The 20,208-nt window shown below is 49.5% G+C and overlaps 1 long non-coding RNA gene across 1 annotated transcript in view; it reads right to left on the bottom strand.

The window, feature by feature from the left end:
* The window catches only part of LOC138295470 (uncharacterized), a 619,554-nt gene that overhangs the window by 560,064 nt on the left and 39,282 nt on the right, over positions 1-20,208 (bottom strand). Inside the window, exon 2 of the long non-coding RNA XR_011203606.1 lies at positions 12,800-13,064. This is a non-coding gene — a long non-coding RNA (uncharacterized lncRNA). The remainder of the gene's footprint in view (positions 1-12,799; positions 13,065-20,208) is intronic.

Here is a 20,208-nt window from a genome sequence, read left to right as displayed (position 1 = left end):
GTGCTGGAGTTGGAGGCGATCTCTCCCAATATTCAGTCACAGCCCTTCAATGGTGCTGATTCACATCTTATGCCGGGATCTGAATTCGACCTGGGCGCCATTTTCACAGACTGCCTCCGTGGCAAGCAATCATGCTGGCTGTGAGTTTGTCTCTTATCTTCCCACCATGGTACACCACATTGGTTTAGTCCGGAGATCCACAACCTGCTTTGTCCTCCTATTACTGTTTCATCATACAGTGTATGCCTAGAGCACTAATCTTTGTTGGATAATGTTGGATAAAGGGCCCTAGCTAGCAGGGTAGCACTGATGTGTGCCCGTCTTGCTGCCAGATCTCCAGCGTCCCTGTCCTCCAACTTGAACTTAAAAGGATTAATCCCCAATTGGTGTCCTTATCTCTCAACCCATATATTTACCATGGCAAACCTGCAATAGGTGGTAATTGTACTAAATATGAAGACCACCTCACTAATCATTTATTAAATAATGGCCTTACAGCCCGGGGGCTGCTGTTACATTTGTGGTTGAGGCTCATCCAGCTTGTAGAACAGACATTTTCTACTCTCAGATTGATTTTCCAGCACTTGATAGGAACACTAATACATTTCATCATTAAACACATGCTAATGCACTTGCACGATATATAGGGCATACACATACATAGAGATACTTCTGACTTTTCAAGGCCTCCAGAACTGACTTGACGGAGCACTACCCTTTACAACATTACATGTTAGGTGACATCCTCTGAGTAATGTTGGTCCTACCTGGCCTCAATCAGCCACAAACACACCGCATCCTGATGCAGGCACCTTGGTGTTAGCTGAGGTTCAATGCTTCTACATTGAACTTGTAACTGTATATTGACTCTTAGTACAATTTGTATTGCAAACATTAAATACAAACCCAGCACGTGCTGCTACAGCACAACCGCACAGTCACCCTAGGCATCAACCCTGTTTTGCTGCATTGGATCATGGGTATAGTATGTGAATAAATTCTATTTTGGTTAGCAAAAAAAATAAATACGCTGGAACCTGTGTTTCCCCATACGGGACCTCCTTTGACTCATCCACTTCTTCTGCGAAGCCACTGTCAAGAGCACGTAGGCTAATGAATTGGCTTAAAGAAAAATATCTCAGTCATCCATGGAACTATCTGTGGCTTATACTAATTGTACTTGCTTTTTTTCTTTGGATTGGGCTTTTCATTGTTTTTTTTAATACTGATACAGGGTCATTATCTCCCTGAATGCTCTGCAGTGGAACTGGTGGATAAGATCCTAAAATCACATTTTCCCTCACACAATTTCTGTCGAGACTTGTCCCTAGTGACCATTTCAGCTATACCGGTTCCTGATGGGATTGTTTGGGATAAGTATCTTTTGATATATATTCGGTCTGACTGACATTCAGCAAATACACTATGGGTGTCATTACAACCCTGGTGGTCGGTGCAAGAGCGGCGGCAAGACCGCAAACAGGCCAGCGGAAAAAAAAATGGAATCACGACCGTGGCAGAAACCGCCAACAAAGACAGCCACTTTAACACTCTGACCGCCACGGCGGTACAAACAAACAGCTTGGCGGTCACCGCCAACAGACAGGCGGAGGACAATGTACTGCCCACAGTATCACAACCTACCAATCCGCCACCTTTTCCAGGGCTGATTCACCGCGGAAAAAAACACGGCGGAAACAGGACTTCGAAGGGAAAACGCTCACCTCTACACACCCCACGAGGAATCCGGAAGCCATGGAACCTGAGCTCCAGATCCTGCCAGCCCTTATCTTCTTGCTCCTCTACCAGGAGCACGAACGCCGTCAGAAAAGACAACGGTGAGTACTGCACCTACGACACAGGGGAGGGAGGAGGGAAAAAACAGGGACACACACACGCAATACGCAACACCCCCACCCCCACCCTCACCCACGACAACACACACACTAATACAGCATGATACATTACAGTTACACCCCGCAACCCCCCCCCCCCTCCGGAAGAATGCAAAGACCAAAGAAAATGAGTGTAACCATTGTAATATATTAAAATCCAGTACGCAAAAATATATATATACACTAAAAACAAAATGTACACCAAGAATAGTAGTCCAGGTAGTGCTCCACTGAAGTCCGTGGAACACTGGGCCCACACGGTATGGGCGAGGCCCACACCCAATCCCCGAACATGACGGAGAGAACACTGCAGGGGCATCAGATAGCAATAAAACAGGCACCTCAGGGGGAAGGGAAAAGGGGGGCACCTCAGCCGGTTGAGTGCACGACGCCAAATCCACAAGGGGGCCACATACCCACTGTTCCAAACTGGGGAGTGCAAAGCCACAGTCTCTCAAGTCTCTACAGTGGGTGGGTTGCCCACTGTTCCATCCTGGGGAGTGCAAAGTCACAGTCTCTCAAGTCTCTACAGTGGGTGGTTTGCCCACTGTTCCATCCTGGGGAGTGCAAAGCCACAGTCTCCCAAGTCTCTACAGTGGGTTGTTTGCCCACTGTTCGATCCTGGGGAGTGCAAAGACACAGTCTCTCAAGTCTCTACAGTGGGTGGGTTGCCCACTGTTCCATCCTGGGGAGTGCAAAGCCACAGTCTCACAAGTCTCTACAGCGGGTCGGTTGCCCACTGTTCCATCCTGGGGAGTGCAAAGCTACAGTCTCTCAAGTCTCTACAGTGGGTGGGTTGCCCACTGCTTTATCCTGGGGAGTGCAAAGCCACAGTCTCTCAAGTCTCACAAGTGGGTGGTTTGCCCACTGTTCCATCCTGGGGAGTGCAAAGCCACAGTCTCCCAAGTCTCTACAGTGGGTGGTTTCCCCACTGTTCCATCCTGGGGAGTGCAAAGCCACAGTCTCTCAAGTGGATGCCTTTGTCCACTGGTTCTGGAGGGGGCTTTGTGCCCAGAGTGCTTCATCCTGCCAAGGACTGAGGTAGTGGATGCCTTTCTCCACTCGTTCTGGAGGGGGCTTTGTGCCCAGAGTGCTTCCTCCTGCCAAGGACTGAGGTAGTGGATGTGATACTCCACTGGTTCTGAAGGGGGCTTTGTGCCCAGAGTGCTTCATCCTGCTCGTGACGGACTCAGTAGCGTCAGTGCCCTTGGCGCTCATGGGCCAGCGGTGCTTGTTGCAGCGGTGCCCTGTTCAGCGGTGTGTGTGGCGACGGTGCCCTGTTCAGCGGTGCTTGTGACGGTGGTGCCCTCTTCAGCAGTGCTCGTGGCGGCGGTGCCCTGTTTAGCGGTGCTTGTGGCGGCCGTGTCCTGTTCAGCAGTGCTTGTGGCAGCGGGGTCCTTTGCAGTGAATCAGCTGCTGGCCGTCCTTCATGGCCCAGCGGGGCTGGTGCTGGCGGTCCTTCTCGGCCCAGCAGGGCTGGTGCTGGTGGTCCTTCATGGCCCAGCGGGGCTGTTGCTTGCGGTGGCCTCCTGGGCAGCTGGGCTGGTGGAGTTGGCCTCCTGGGCAGCAGGGCTGGTGGCGGTGGCCTCCTGGGCAGCGGGGATGATGGCGGTCACCTCCAGGGCAGCAGGGATGATGGCGGTGGCCTCCTGGGCAGCTGGGCTGGTCCTGGAGGTGGCCTCCTGGGCAGCGGGGATGATGGCAGTGGCCTCCTGGGCAGCTGGGCTGGTGCTGGTGGTGGCCTCCTGGGCAGCTGGGCTGGGCTGGTGCTGGCGGTGGCCTCCTGGGCAGCGGGGATGATGGCGGTGGCCTCCTGGGCAGCGGTGATGATGGCGGTGGCCTCCTGGGCAGCGGGGATTATGGCGGTGGCCTCCTGGGTAGCAGGGAGGATGGCGGTGGCCTCCTGGGCAGCTTGGCTGGTGGCATTGGCCTCCTGGGCAGCAGGGCTGGTGGCGGTGGCCTCCTGGGCAGCGGGGATGATGGCGGTCGCCTCCTGGGCAGCTGGGCTGGTGCTGGCCTCCTGGCAGAGGGGATGATGGCAGTCTTCTCCGCCGTGCTGCTCTTCCCAGACTTGCTGACTTTCTTGTGGCCCTTCCCCACCTTGGAAGGTGTCGCAGCTGACTCCACACTCCCACCTGTACACCTGGGAGCGGCTTTGGTGGCTGGAGTCTTCCCCCTCACCCGCTGGGCACTGGCCAACTTTTGATGCTTGACAGGTGGGGGACTGTCCGTGCTATGGCTCCGTGCCACACTGGCTGCCCTGGTGGCCGGTGCACTCCAGATTCCGGTGACTACAGGCACCACTGGTCACGGAGATGTTGTGGCTGAGGTGCTAGGTTGGGACCTGGAGAGTCGGGCTCTAGGAAACAGACGTGGTGGGGGAGGTGAGGGAAAGAGGTCAAGGTTGGACAGGAAAAGTTTCTTGGGAACACTGGGACGGGTAGCTGGATGGGGTTTGGGAGTGGAGGAAGAGGTTGTGGTTGTAGAACGTGTTCGTTTGGTGACTTTGGGTGAAGGAGCATGCGCTGGAGGCTGTTGTGAGGTGGATGGCTGTTGGGTGGGTGTGTGCCTGCGTTTGTGTATCTTGGGAGGTGGCGTCACAGACACACTGGGAGAGGACACAGGGGACGTGTGAATGGCAGTGGGGGTGGTGACTGCACGTGAGCGGGGTGTGGTGGTGGGTGTGCTGGTGATGGAACTAGTGGCTGTAGATGTAGTCCTTGCAGGTGTGAGTGTAGACGAGACTGGGAGGGAGGAGGGAGACGAGGAGGAGGGGGACAAAGTGGAGGCAGTGGATGTTGGCATGTCTGCATGTGTCTGATGCTTGCGTGAGTGCCTGTGGGATGTGTGGTGCTTATGTTTACCAGAGCTTCCCTTGTGTGGTGACGTGTGTGCATGCTGGTCTGAAGGTGTGCTTGGGATAGGCTGAGGTACAGGGGATTGGGTCTGGGTGGATGAAGTTGGAGGGGGAGGCTAGAGACAGGGACAATGGCTGCCATCAGTGCTGAGGCCAGAGTCTGAAAAGCTCGCTGAAGGGCTGCCTGACCAGAATGAATGCCCTTCAGGAATGCATTTGTTTGTTGCAACTGCCTTTCTACACCCTGGATGGCATTCAAAATGGTAGACTGCCCAACAGTGAGGGACCTGAGGAGGTCAATGGCCTCCTCACTGAGGACAGCAGGGGTGACTGGGGCAGGGGCTGAGGTGCCTGGGGCGAAGGTGATGCCCACCCTCCTGGGTGAGCGGGCACGGGGCAAAGGCTGAGGGGCTGCTTGGAGGGCGGTGCTGGTAGGGGGGGTGGCGGCTGTACCTGTAGATGCAGGGGCACAGATGTTGCCGCCACCACAAGGGAGCTCCCATCAGAGGACGAGTCCGTGTCACTGGTGTCAGCTCCTGTCCCCGCTGTGGAGCTCCCCTCGCCCTCCGTCCCACTGGTGAACTCCGAGTCCGTAGTGTCGCCCTCCAGGGCCATGTGGGATGCAGCTCCCTCCTGCTCCGGTGCCACTGCTCCTCTGCCTGATGATGCTAATGCACACAAGAACAGGGAGACCACAAAAAGGGGAGGGAACGACAGAAGAAAGACATGTTGAGTGCATGCATTACAGATACCGTTGGTGGACACGACAGACACAGAAGCCCCCTGCACTACGCCGCGCACTTGAGCTCCACTGTTCAATCCCTGGGACATGGCCTACAAGGCTATGGGCGACATCTGCACACATGGATGACACAGGAGCCTGACTATGTGTACTTGGCACTGTACACAGGTGGGTTGGGGTGCCACAGGGTCTGCCAGAACAAGGGGACCTAACTAGCACACTCGCCCTGGCCTAGGGAAACCCACAGCCCACCTCCCCCACCCAGACACCTCCACTGCGCGCAAAATCAGCAGAATGAGAGTGTACTCACCCCTTTGTGGCTGCTGTGATGCCCTCAAGCATCCATCCAATTCTGGGTACACCACCGCCAGGATCCTGAACATCAGAAGGGTCATGGTGCGACGGGCACCCCTCCCACGCTGGGAGGCCATCCCCAGCTGGGCCTCCACCGTCTTCTTGCTCTGGCGGGGAATGTCCTCCCATCTCTTACAGCAGTGGGTGCTCTGTCTTTGGTAGACCCCCAGGGTCCGGACGTCCTTGGCGATGGCACGCCAAATATCTTTTTTCTGGTGGGTGCTGACCTACATGAATTGTACAGGGGGAAAAGAAAAGTTATTACCAAATGCACCGTCACAGTCATTGGCCCCCATCCCTACCCTTGCCATGATGCACATGCACTCACCGTCGTTTCATGCACACCTCAATCTCCCCCCCATCTTTCATCCATGCTCCCAGTGTACTTACCTGTTTGTCTGGAGGACCGAAGAGGAGTGTGTACTGGGGAGGAACCCATCCACAAGTTTCTCCAGCTCCTCCGCTGTGAAGGCAGGGGCCCTTTCCCCAGACACACAAGCCATTGTCTCTTCCAGACCGAGGTCACAGCAGCACTTGCAGTGTAGGTCATCTCCTGTCGAAGATCAGTTATTGAGTGATTGCACAGATAGAAAATGGCGGTCACGTCCACGGCGGTGCGTACCGTCACCGCCGGCATACATCGTCATTGGCTCCTGGGACCCATAGGATCCTATGTTAACCAATGCAGAATTGCGCTGCAGTCTTCGATCGCCTACCGCGACGGTGTACAAGGCCAGCGCATTTACCTCATATCCCATTGTCCCACTTTACAGGGCAGGCAGCCGCCATTTCAGGGGCCCACATGGCTTAATTTTTCATTGCGTCACACATACCTAGGCCTTGCCTCATCACTCATACAGGCCAAATTTCAGCTCCCTGTTGTCCTTCATAGGCACCGTCCGCTGGGACATGTGAGGAGATGGCGGGATCCTCCGGTGTACAGACCGCTGGTGAACCTGGCGACAATGGAGGAAAGACATGTGATCATCACCTACAGGCTTGATCATGCCACAATTCTGGAACTCTGTGCCCAGTTGTAACCAGACCTGATGTCGGCTAATCCCCCCTCTAGTGCAGGTGCTGTCAATACTCCATTTACTTGCAAGTGGGTCATTTCAAACAACAGTGGCCATAGCATCAGGGATGTCCCAGCCTATGTTTTCCAACGTGTTGTCCAGAATGTTGTCTGCCCTGCTGAAACACATGCAGAGCTACATCGTTTTCCCCCAGGTGGAGGATTTGCCTACAGTTAAAGGTGACTTCTATGCCCTGGGACATATCCCCAACATCATAGGTGCCATTGATGGGACACATGTGGCTTTGGGACCGCCCCGCAGGATTGAACAGGGTGTACAGAAACCGGAAGAGTTATCATTCCATGAATGTGCAGATTGTGTGCTTGGCAGACCAGTACATCTCCCATGTGAATGCCAAATTCCCTGGCTCAGTGCATGACACTTACATTTTGAGGAATAGCAGCATCCCTTATGTGATGGGGCAACTCCAGAGGCACCGTGTGTGGCTATTAGGTGAGCACCTGGAAGCAAGTCAGTGGGAATGGTTGTCTGGGTCTGGGGATATCCCTCCAGGTTAGTGTGTGTCTAACAGTTGTCCCTCGCCATTTGCAGGTGACTCTGGTTACCCCAACCTGTCATGGCTACTGAACCCAGTGAGGAATCCCAGGACAAGGGCAGAGGAACGCTACAATGAAGCCCATGGGCGAACTCAGCGGATAATAGAGCGGACCTTCGGCCTCCTGAAGGCCAGGTGCCTCCATATGACAGGTGGATCCCTATTCTACTCACCAAAGAAGGTGTGCCAGATCATCGTGGCCTGCTGTATGCTTCACAACTTAGCTTTGCGATGACAGGTGCCTTTTCTGCAGGAGGATGGTCCAGATGGCGGTGTTGTTGCAGCTGTGGAGCCTGTGGACAGTGAAGACGAGGAAGCAGAAGAAGAGGACATCGACAACAGGAACTCGGTGATCCTGCAATATTTCCAGTGAGACACACGTAAGAACACAAACCTGCCTACTACATGTACTTTAACACTACTACCTCTCTACTGTCTGTCGTTTTCACCCAGTGTATGGTCACTGAGTTGTCACTTTCACTTACGATTTCACAGATGTGGGTCCCACTGTGTGATATCTGCTCTGTTTCCTCATGGACTAGAGCTGTGTGACATAGGTATGTTGACATTAAATTTGAATGAGCATTTTGACACTGTAATTGCTAATACACTATTTCGAAAATCACAGACTGACTCCAGATTGTTTTGTGCTTCAAGGGTGTTTATTTAATTGCTCAGTATTGGAGGGGTGATGGTGGAGGAATGTCCATGGCAGAGATCAGTCTATTAGTCTCACAGGTGCATTGTCCAAAGGGGCATATGAAGTGGAGCTGGGGCAGTTTAAGGATGGACAGGGTGACAAGGTGGAACAAATGGATGACCATCAGGGTGGTCTCATTTCTTGGCGGGGGTCTTGGCATCGTTCTCTGTTGTCCTGGATCTCAGGGACTGTTTGCGGGGTAGTTCTCCCTCTGCAGAGAGTGGGGTGCTGGTGTGGTTGTCCTGTGGTGGTGCCTCCTGTCCACTAGCGCTGGAGGAGGTGGTGGGCAGTTCATCGTCCAGGCTAGTGTCAAGGGCCCCTTGTTGTGCCACAGTGTCCCTCTTGGTGTTGAGTACTTCCTTCAGCACCCCTACGATGGTGCCCAGGGTGGAATTGATAGATCTGAGTTCCTCCCTGAAGCCCAAATACTGTTCCTCCTGCAGGCGCTGGGTCTCCTGAAACTTGGCCAATACCGTTGCCATCGTCTCCTGGCAGTGGTGGTAGGCTCCCATGATGTTGGAGAGGGCCTCGTGGAGAGGGGGTTCCCTTGGCCTGTCCTCCCCCTGTGGCACAGCAGCCCTCCCACTTCCCCTGTGTTCCTGGGCCTCCGTCCCCTGGACCGTGTGCCCACTACCACTGCCCCCAGGTCCCTGTTGTTGTTGAGGTGGTGGGTTAGCCTGGATTCCCTGTAGTGGTGGACACACTGCTGATTGACGTATCCTGGGGACAGAGGTATGGGCCCGCTGGGTGGGTGCTGTGCTGGTGTTTCCATAGGGGGGAAGCTCTGTAGTGGCCTGTGACTGTGTGAGGGGAACCGACTGTCCTGAGGTCCCAGATGGGCTGGGCTGTTCATCTAGATCCAGTTGGACAGAGCTGCTGTCATCACTGTGGGCCTCTTCTGTTGGTGGTGTGGACATGTGTGGACCCTTCTGTCCGGTGACGTTGGGTAGGCGTCCTGCAGGGGTATAAAAGGATGTTTATTACATCTGTGTGTGACATGGTGTGCAATAGGTGGGGGACCGTGTACCCCAGTGCTTGCATTCCTGTGTGGGACCTTGTGTGATGGTGGTTTAGGGGGGTGTATGGGTATGTGCAGTGGCCATGCTTCGGTGATGGGTGTCCATGCTTTGTTGTTGCATGCAGGGCTTGGTGTTAGGATGTGTGGTTTGTGATGTTGGGACATATGTGAGGAGTTGGAGTGATGGGGGTGAGGGTGAGGGTGGTGGTATGTGATGACATGCAGGTAGGGTGGGGGATGCAATAGTTAAAATTTGACTTACCAGAGTCCATTCCTCCATCTACTGCTGCAAGGCCCTCAGGATGCAGAATTGCCAAGACCTACTCCTCCCATGTTGTTAGTTGTGGGGGAGGAGGTGGGGGTCCGCCGCCAGTCCGCTGAACCCGCAAGGTGGTGTCTTGAGACCATGGAACGTACATTCCCCTGTAGGTCGTTCCACCTCTTCCTGATGTCATCCCTATTTCTTGGGTGCTGTCCCACTGTGTTAACCCTGTCCACTATTCTGCGCCATAGCTCCATCTTCCTAGCTATGGAGGTGTGCTGCACCTGTGATCCGAATAGCTGTGGCTCTACCCGGACGATTTCCTCCACTATGACCCTGAGCTCCTCCTCAGAGAACCTGGGGTGTCTTTGCCATGCTATGGGGTGGTGTGGGTGATGTGTGAGGTGGTGTGTGTAGTGATAAGTGGGGTGATATTTAGTGGTGTGTTGTGTGAGGTGCGTGGAAGTTATGTGGGTGATGGTATTGTGTGCCTGTGGATGCTTGGTAGTTGTTTGTGGTATCTCTCTCTGGCCTTCTCTCAGTAATTGTGGTCTTAGGGGTTTGTGGGTTATGTGGGTGTGTGTTTTATATTGTAATGGGTGTGTGGGAGTGGTGTGTGTATATGTATTAGGTGTGTGTATTTTGAATTGTCCAATGTGATAGTGTTTTGTAAAAGTGTGTGTATTTTGAGTGCAGCGGTGTGTACCGCCAATGGAATACCGCGGTTGAAAGACCGCCACGTGGATTCGTGTGTCGTGATAGTGTGGGCGTATTTCTGTTGGCGTGACGGTGGAGGTTTTGTTTTCGCCAGTTTATCACTGACCTTTGGTTTGGCGGACTTGTGTGGGTGTCTGAATTTTGGCGGATTCCGAGCTGTGGGTCTTATTAGCAGTGGCGGATTTCCGTGGCCGCAGCGGTGTGTTGGCGGTCTTTTGCACGGCGGTAAGCGGCACTTACCGCCAATGTTGTAATGACCACCTATGTTTTTAAACTTTCTTTAAATTATGTAATAATACCTGGAGTTGTTTCTGATGACTGAGATGTAAAAACTGTTGATTCTATGCTATCTGAATTAGAGTACTTTACTGTATTTGAAAGTGAAGGTTTTTACCAAACAAAACAAAACTATAGTGATATGTTGTTTTATAATTATTTTGGGCATACGTTCATTCACCAATAGACTATTTTTAACTATACAGAATGGGAACATTGTCCTACCCTGCCCGTGGAGAGTTTTAAAACATATATGGATAAGTTTACATATGTTTCTGGGCACAATGTTAACAATGCTGCGTCAAATTATTTTTAATTGCCAGTAATAAAAATGCACAATGTATTGTTCACTGATAAAAATGTATTTATTCTGGTTCCTTTGTTTCCCGGTTGGCTATAGAAGGCTATGAATATTGGATGACGTTCTTTGACTTAAAGAGTATATGGTGAACTAAACTTTGGCTACTACAGGGCAGCAAAGCTTTATTTAGAGCATGTCTGATACCTACACAAATGATATGATATTATAAATTACACAGTGTAGCAGACACGTTGTATAGGCTTGACTAGGATAAAATAATTAAATGCGCCCAGTATTCTCTCTCAAGCAACAGTTTCCAAATGGTAAAAATACATTAATGCAACTGAAGAAAAGCTTGATGGGTGGGTCCAAAATGGAACATTTAACACAACACTTTCAAGTCCTTGAAGGTGGTTACTGTGGTCAGTGGACATAAATGGTTGTCATGTGTGTTTTGTAAACTTCACAGGGATTTTTATAGCAAACAGACCAGACCCTCACTGTGTGACACAAGGTCTTGCAGACAACTATTTGTCACATACACAATAACACAACAACAAGAAATGATGCTCCAAAAAACTGACATGTTGTTGACAACAGTACAGTACCCTGGAGAATGTGACATGGAAATACTCATGTCGCACTGGAAACATATCAACAATGTACACTTCACCATGTAAAATGTTTCCCAATGGAATCATGGAGACAGTACCAATGTTGTTCAGATATGCTGTACATTTGGCATGGAAATGTACACTGTTAGCAAAAACGTACAAATTGTCAAGGAGATATGTCTCTAAAATCTACAGCACAATGAATCAGCAAGCCCCAGGGAAATCACCACTGTCTCGCACCCTTTACAATTACATACTCAAATTGCATCACTAGACACCATTAGTCCTCTGTATGTTGGAGAGGCCCAGAGATTAGCAAATACATGTAGAAGGCCCTCAACACTTTTTACCAATGGGAAGCTAAATCTCTGCTCCTGCTAACCGAGATGTCTACGGATGAATGGTCGTACCCACCCACAAATGATTTCAACATAACTGCAAGTCACCTCATGATGCAAGATGACAGTCAAGTAACAAACCTTAACCATTCCACATGTGCAGTGCACTTTGCCACATGATGCCACGTCAATGGCATGGAAATCCACATTGTGGGTAAAAACTCTAGCCATACCCAGCAAGTCCCTCATTGCTATTACAGTTATCATGCCGAAAAACATTCTATGATGGGTGAGAGTATTTGTCACCCACCAGTCAATGGTGACACACTCCTGTCTGTGGCACTACATGAAATGTAGCCTCATTGCAAATGGCCTATTCCAAACACAGTTTGGCATGCACATATATGTGAGAGAATACAGAAGTTAATCCATGAACACAGGTAGGCAATACATGAAACAACAATGTAGACATTTTGTCAAAAGAGAGAGGGAAACATGCAAAGATGTAGGCGCAATGAGTGTTGGAAACAGTGATGGCACACAAATCATGTCAATGGACATTCCCCACTTACTAAGGCAAAGTTCTAATCTGTAGCTGACCTAAAGAACAATGCATGCTCTGTCACATGTATGATGACCATCTCCACTTCACAGACAGTAGTGAGGCACCAGTACTCATCACACGCTGAAGACAAGTGGCCTCTTGGGGGCAAATGCCAATATAATCACTTGACCAGACACATTAATGAGAACAGTGATCCATCACTTATTGTTCTTTGGCCTGTAACACTGAGGAGTAGTGGTCTGTAGCGTAGAATATACACCCACAACAATAAACATTACTTGATCGATCATTTAACACAGCCATGTGTTGTCCCTCGAGAGCATATTGTTAGTGGATTTTACACAGTTGTTTCCCAAGTCCCAGGGCCAATAGGCAAGGCACATCAATATGCACCACTTTACATATCCATACAAACAGTTACTCATCTACTGTGTCACACATGCCTCATCACTAATAGTCATGGTGAGATGTCAGAACCTAACACATTAACTTGGAAATGTGAGAGGCAGGAATATGCCCTGTACTCACCCGAGGTGGCTGCTCCCCTCAAATGCCCATCAAGATCTAGGTACACCACTGCCAGAATGCGGGCCATTAGAGGGGTCACGGTCCAACCTACACCACACCAACATTGGGAGGATAGCCGCAGATGAACCTCTCCAATCTTCCAGGCCTAGTGTCTCAATTCCTCCCACCTCTTGCGACAGTGGGTGCTCTGCTGAATGTGGTCCCCCAGGGTCTGCACCTTCCGGGCAATGGCTTTTCATATCTCTTTCTTATGAAAGGTGTTTACCTGTATGGATGCAAGAGACAAATCAAGCGATTACTTACACAAGTTTTTGCCCAAATGGTTGTGTCACACATGTCAGAAACACCAAGCACAAAATGGGCAACTTGTCAACACACCACAAGTGTAAACCACACAAGGCAATGAAAACATGGACATGACTACAGACTTTTGTATCCATCTCCAGACTAACCCACTACCCTGCTCATCGGCTACAATGACTAAGCAAGCCTATTGACATCATGTTGCCCATGCTCCAGCAACATGTGCTGTAATGTGAGCCACAATGAAACACTACACACCAACGTTGCTTCTGAAGAGTAACCTCCTTGGTTCTGACTGGACCAAGACATTCACAGTCTGCAAGATTGACTCACTGCATACAGTCCCTACAGGCAACTTCAATAGTACAGACATAAGCCTCACACTTGAGAAACAATGAAGGGGCTGACATGGTGGGTACAGAAAGTATCTTCCCTGTGCATGTGTGGACATGTGGCCTACCAAATTCAGAGTCATGCCACTCCAGAAAGGGTTTTGTGGTGAGTACCTGTAGCACAGAACGCTCCTTTGGACATATGTGTCTAAAGTACAGACATAGGGGGTCATTCTGACTCCCGCCGGCCGCGGTATCCGCAGGGCCGGCGGGAGCGGCCAGAATACCACTGCGCGGTCACAAGACCGCCGCTGGTATTCTGGGTTTCCCGCTGGGCTGGCGGGCGACCGCCAGAAGGCCGCCCGCCAGCCCAGCGGGAAACACCCTTCCACAAGGATGCCGGCTCCGAATGGAGCCGGCGGAGTGGAAGGGGTGCAACGGGTGCAGTTGCACCCGTCACGATTTTCAGTGTCTGCATGGCAGACACTGAAAATCATGGTGGGGCCCTGTTACGTGGGCCCCTGCAGTGCCCATGCCATTGGCACGACACCCCATAACGCCATCCTGTTCCTGGGCGGTATGGGGGTCGGAATCCCCATGGCGGCGCGAGGATTCCCCAGGGCAGCGGAAAACCGGCGGTACACCGCCGGTTTACCGTTTCTGACCGCGGCTGTACCGCCGCGGTCAGAATGCCCTTGGGAGCACCGCCAGCCTGTTGGCGGTGCTCCCGCTGAATGACCCCCATAGTATCCAACATACAAAGGTGTTCATTTTGCAATTTCTTTTTTTGAACAAGCTACTGAGTCACATGTCGTGGCCTCCCAGAAATCTACACACCATCTGCATTGTGGGTCTGTCATTTGTGCAAAAAGCCTGTACAGGATAATTATGACTAATGTGAAGGTGGCAATAGAGCTGTGGGTGTGTGGGACCTGTCATGAGTCTCTGACACACATTGACAATGATGCTAAAGGCACATGTAAAGTAGTTCATGGATTTACCTCAGTACCCATTCCTTATCTAGTCAATGTACTGAGGTATCCAGGTCATGTTTTGCCAGTAACACATCATATTGGCCACATGACGGGATTTACTGGTGTACGGGAGTGGGCACAGTGACACAGTTGCTTAGCCACATTGACTCTCCCACAGTCTGGGTCATGTGCCATACAATGAGATACATTTGACAGGCCTTAAACCTACATGACACTCACATTTCCATCACTTTCATGCATGACAGTTCCTTGTGTGGCCATGTGCAATGTGGCTTGTGGTTTGTGTAGCAACCTGAAGGGTATAGTGAGTCATGATATGCCTTCCAGACAACAGTTATGCAAGGCCAGATGTGAGGTGAAAGATCCGTGGCACTATAAACATTGCTTACAAGATGCTCTAATGACTCTGACAAGTACATGTTGTTTAACATTTACAACCATCATAAACAAGGAAATGTCATTGGATGGCAGGAAAGTCTCCTTGCCTAGTTATGTGCATCCAACCCTGGGAGGATCGGGGACCCCAGAAAACATCACATACCACAATGTTAATGTCCACAACATGTAGCACTTGTAACTAATACCTGCTCCATGCACATCCCATTGATGCCACACAGATTACAACAACAAGCGCACAAGAAGTCTAACTGGCACACTGGCACATTGTAGCCTGTGAAGAGGGGAAGGAGGGTGTTGAATAGACTCGATTGTGTACATGAGGTACTGACCTGCTCCTATGTTGAGCCATAGAGCTGTTCATACAGAGGAAGGAGCTCATTCACAAGTCTTTCCAGCTCCTCTGATGAGAAGGCAGTGGCCCTATCAGCTTCTGGACGTGGCATGATTGCTCCCAGAGGTGACACTCAGGTAGTGGTGGTGTTGCTGGCAGCAGTGACAGGAGTCAAGTGAGTGATTTTGCACAACATGGCGGTCACATACGCCATGTAGGCCATTATCATCACCAGTGGAGACTGCCATTGGACTGCGACCACCACAGAAAACAACATTAGCCTATGGCTGTGTCTGCCCTGGTTAGTGGAACCGCCTACCACATGGTCGATGTCCTAATGTCCAGTGGAGTAGGTCAGGCATCCGCCATTTTTGTGGTTTGAAATACTGTATAATGCTAGGTAAGATGTGTCACACATACAATATATGTTCAGGATCATCACAAACATCCTCATTCTGTGTTGTTTTGTAGGTCCTACTACACAACCACCAGTGTAGTGTGTTGCAGGACACAGATGGCATATGACAGCAGTGCACGAGCTATCACCGCCGACTGTAGTTTTTGGCGATCGGAAATGCAGTCACATTTTGAGGTTCAATTGTGTAGCATCACCTGAATCCATGTTGTGGACTCATGTGTGGACAACCATGGGGGTCACATGTGACCCTTGTGTACTTGCTAGCTGTGATGTGTACTGGGTGTCATGTCTATGCAGTCAGAAATACTTTGTCACATGATATTGTTGGCATTCACCATGAATGTTGTAGTGGACACATTGACTAATGATACAAATCATGTCTTGTCACACATAAGTACCCTGAGAGAGGGAGGATGCGACAACCTCTTGTCTACCATCCACTAACAGGCCTTCAGACCATGGAAGAAAGGCACATCATACCGCTATTCCATCTGAATACCGCTTGTACCATCAGTTGGAGCCAGATCTGATGCCAGGTATCAGTAATCCAAACAGCATACCACCAATTGTACAAGTCATGCCAGTATTTCACTTCAGGGCCACAGGGTCCTTCCAACATACAGTGGCTCTATCTGCTGGAATGTCCACATTTATGTTCAGTCTGCTGTTGAAGGATTTCTTCCCTGCAATGTTGAAACACATTAACAGCTATATCAGGTTCCCCTGATGTGAGGATTTAGCCAATGTGAAGGCAGACTTTTATGGATTCGCCCGCTTACCACATATGGTGGGGGTTGTTGATGGCACACATGTTGGCTTGGTGCCACCATAGGCCACTGAATAAATCTATCACAACAGAAAGAACTTCCTTTCTATCAACGTGCATGTGTCTGTTTGGCAGATCTTTACAGCTCAAATGTGTGTGCCCGTTATCCTGGATCAGCCCATGATTTATTCATAATGCTGTACAGCACCATATCCCAGTTGACGTCACAACTGCACCCAGAGAAGGCCTGGCTGGTTGGTAAGTCATGCCTGTCCTAATTGTCTATAAGCATTGTCAAGTGCTACAATCATGAAGTGAGTGACTAGGGGCCAGATGCATGAAGAAATGGCATTGCGATTCGCAAATAGCGATTTTTAAGAAATTGCTATTTCCGAGTCGCAATAGGCCATGTACCATAATTGCGATTCGGAATTAGCGATTTGCGATTCAGTAATTGAAAATCGCAAATTGCGAGAAATTTCGAGAAAGCACACCTGGAGGAGCATGATGACATCACAAGCAGGAAGTGAGTCATCCCAGGCAGTTTCAGGTGCCACACCCAAATCAGCATCCAGAGAATGTCAGCCCAGCCGCACTGAGCAACACTCTGAAGGAGGCAGCACACCTGAACAACCATGGACACCTCAGCCCAAGGAAAGGAGAAGGGAGAAAGAAAGCGGAAGCTCAAATTTAGCGAGCAAGAGCTGGAGGTGCTGACAGAGGAGGTGGTCAGGAGCGGTGACCGGCTTTTTGGCAAAAGATCACGCCAGGTGCTGGAGAGTGAGAAAAGGAGACTCTGGGCAGACATACAAACTAAGATCTGCGCTACTGGAGTGGCACAGCGCTCGGTCGAAGAAATTAAGAAGAGGTGGTACGACCTGCGGTCCTGTGCCAAGGGGAGGGTGGCAAGAAGACTGCAGGAGGCCAGGAGCACAGGAGGCGGTCCACCCACAGAGTCAACATCCACCCCGTTAGAGGACCTAGTGGAGTCCACACTCCTCCCTGAAGCAGTGAGTTGGGTCACAGAGATAGACACCTCCGGCACACCAAGTTCCAGCAAAGGTAAGAGCAATATTGATTTGTAATCCCATATGTGTATGCACAAAAGCCCCTTAGGAATTAGCAAGTAATGTAAAACATTGTGAGAAGCAGTGCATTCCACATCTTAGAAGCAGCACAACAATGCATTATGGGAGTGGCAGTCCACAACCCAGAGCTGAAAGTAGCAAATACAATGTATTTAAGTAGAGCGACACCCAGAGGTACACTTGTCTATTACCTTGCTGACCTTGAACCGCAGTAGTCCTGACCACCATTGGTTGAGCGTCACAGTGACTGTGTGCTTGCAATAAACTTTGTGCTTGGCTGCTGTGCTGGCTGCCTTTTTTGCTTACCCATGGATGGTCATGCCTGTATGATTCGTAGTAGGGACCACAGTGTTTTTTTTTGTTTGTTTCATCTGGCGGCCATTTTGTATTTACCACTACCATCTATTTTGAAGTTTATTGTTGTTATTTTGCGCCAATTTTCCAGGAAGGAAGTCAAAGTTGGGTGCTGCTGTTTAATGGAACAGTAAATCTTTTTTTAAGGATTTTGAGGGTAGGGAATTTCGGTGCATGTTTAAAACTTGAGTATAATGTTGTTTAAGAGTTTTTGGTATAGTTAGATGTGTTTCTGTTAGTAATGTGCATTATTTTGTCATGTTGCATTTTTTTCAAATAGTTATATTAAGGGTTATTTTAAATTCTATGATGTTACTTATGTTTTGACGAAATGTTATGTCTGTGTATATTTGGGACTGAAATGTACTGTGTGGAAATAACACTTCTTTTAAAGGTGTGTGTATGAATGGTTGATATGGGAGTTTGGAGTTTACGATATTTGTTAAAGGAAATTAGTCTTGGTTTATTATACACTAACAGTTTTTTGATAGATATTCTTTTTTTTGGGTATGCTGGAGTGTTTTTTTAATGCTTTTTATGGTCTTTTTAAGGAACCTACAGACTTTGGATTGCTTTGAGGAATTCAATTGAATTGTTTATAGCTCTGCATTTTTGGGGGCTTTTTAGATTCAATTTCTTCATCTTATTGTGTTTTTTTTAGTTTTTACCTGGGGATGGAGGAAGATCTGCAGGTACAAAGCAGTAAATTTAGTTTTTTACTTTTGTAGTAGGTGGGACGTGTGATGATGTATTGTTTATGTTATATTTATGTCATTGCTATGTGAAATTGTTTGGATTATGTGTATTTATTTGATGTGATGGACTGAATTTGTTAAGTTGGTTGGTTGTTTTTTGTTACTTTCTAAAATAATAATTATGTTTATTTTTCTTTTATCAGTGTTTATTAACTGTGTGATGTTATATAACTGTTTCCCTTATGTAATAAAATATTTATATTATCATTTAAGAATAAGATTTAGTTTGTTTATTTAGAGTTTGCTGTCATTTTTGAAGTTTTTGGTCAATTAATTTGAATGTGGCTAACATTTCTAAGTAGTCTACTCTTGTTATTTTTGAAGTGTTTGACTTCAACTTGTAGCATGCCGTATATTGTTTTAGTTTGTTTGTTAAAGTTAGTGCCAATTTGGGTAATAAACTGTTCTATTATTAATTCTTGGTAGCTTTCCTCTTTTTGTAATGCTTTTTGTATTTGTTTAATGTAGGTTGAGTTATGTCTAGTGTGAATTGGAAGTCATTGTTCCAATCTTCCATTGCATTGTTTGCTTTAGCTTCCTTTGCCAAGATTCTGTCATAGACATGCCACAATGGTACCTGGAATTTGGCTTGGCATCTGTGTCCTAACCGATACAGTCTGCCAACCCAAGTGTCTTCAAAATAGTCCATTAGGGGACTATGGCCCTCATTCTGACCTTGGCGGGCGGCGGAGGCCGCCCGCCAAAGTCCCGCCGTCAGGTTACCGTTCCGCGGTCGAAAGACCGCGGCGGTAATTCTGACTTTCCCGCTGGGCTGGCGGGCGGTCGCCTTCAGACCGCCAGCCAGCCCAGCGGGAAAGAGGCTTCCACGATGAAGCCGGCTCGGAATCGAGCCGGCGGAGTGGAAGCTGTGCGACGGGTGCAGTTGCACCCGTCGCATATTTCACTGTCTGCGCAGCAGACAGTGAAATACATGTAGGGGCCCTCTTACGGGGGCCCCTGCAATGCCCATGCCAGTGGCATGGGCACTGCAGGGGCCCCCAGGGGCCCCGCGACCCCCCCTACCGCCATCCGGATCTCGGCGGTCCGACCGCCGGGATCTGGATGGCGGTAGGGGGGGTCGGAATCCCCGCGGCGGTGCAGCAAGCTGCGCCGCCGCGGAGGATTCAATGGGGCCGCGGTACACTGGCGGGACCCCGCCAGTCGTGCCGGTCCGACCGCGGCTTTACCGCCGCGGTCGGAATCCCCATTGGAGCACCGCCGGCCTGTCGGCGGTGCTCCCGCGGTCCTCCGCCCTGGCGGTCAAAGACCGCCAGGGTCAGAATGACCACCTATGTTTGTCTTTTTGTTTCTTGAAAGTGCTTTCTATTAGTACATTCTAGTGGTTTGTTGCCTCTGTGACAGGGACGAAGGCTAGCCCTATAACATTTTTTGATTTTGAAGGCAAACTGGCTGCTAGTTGAATATTCTACAATTATTATAGAGTTTGGAGGTGTATTTGATTAAAGTTATAGTAACAGCCTTGAATGCCTGTGTGGGGGTTCATTTTTAGAAATCTTTGAAAAATGGCACTTTCAAAGTCTATGATTATTTTTTAGGGCCAGTAGTTATTTAGTTATTTGTTTGTTGTTTTATGTAGTTTAGAAGTTCATAGTAGATGATACTTTGTTTATTTGGGAGAAAAGCATACATGAAAGGGATATTGGTGTG

This window comes from Pleurodeles waltl, chromosome 1_2, assembly GCF_031143425.1.
Source record: "Pleurodeles waltl isolate 20211129_DDA chromosome 1_2, aPleWal1.hap1.20221129, whole genome shotgun sequence".
In the NCBI taxonomy this organism is placed as follows: domain Eukaryota; kingdom Metazoa; phylum Chordata; class Amphibia; order Caudata; family Salamandridae; genus Pleurodeles; species Pleurodeles waltl.
The sequence above is the reverse complement of the archived record's forward strand: the minus strand, read 5'-3'. Positions and strand labels throughout refer to the sequence as shown.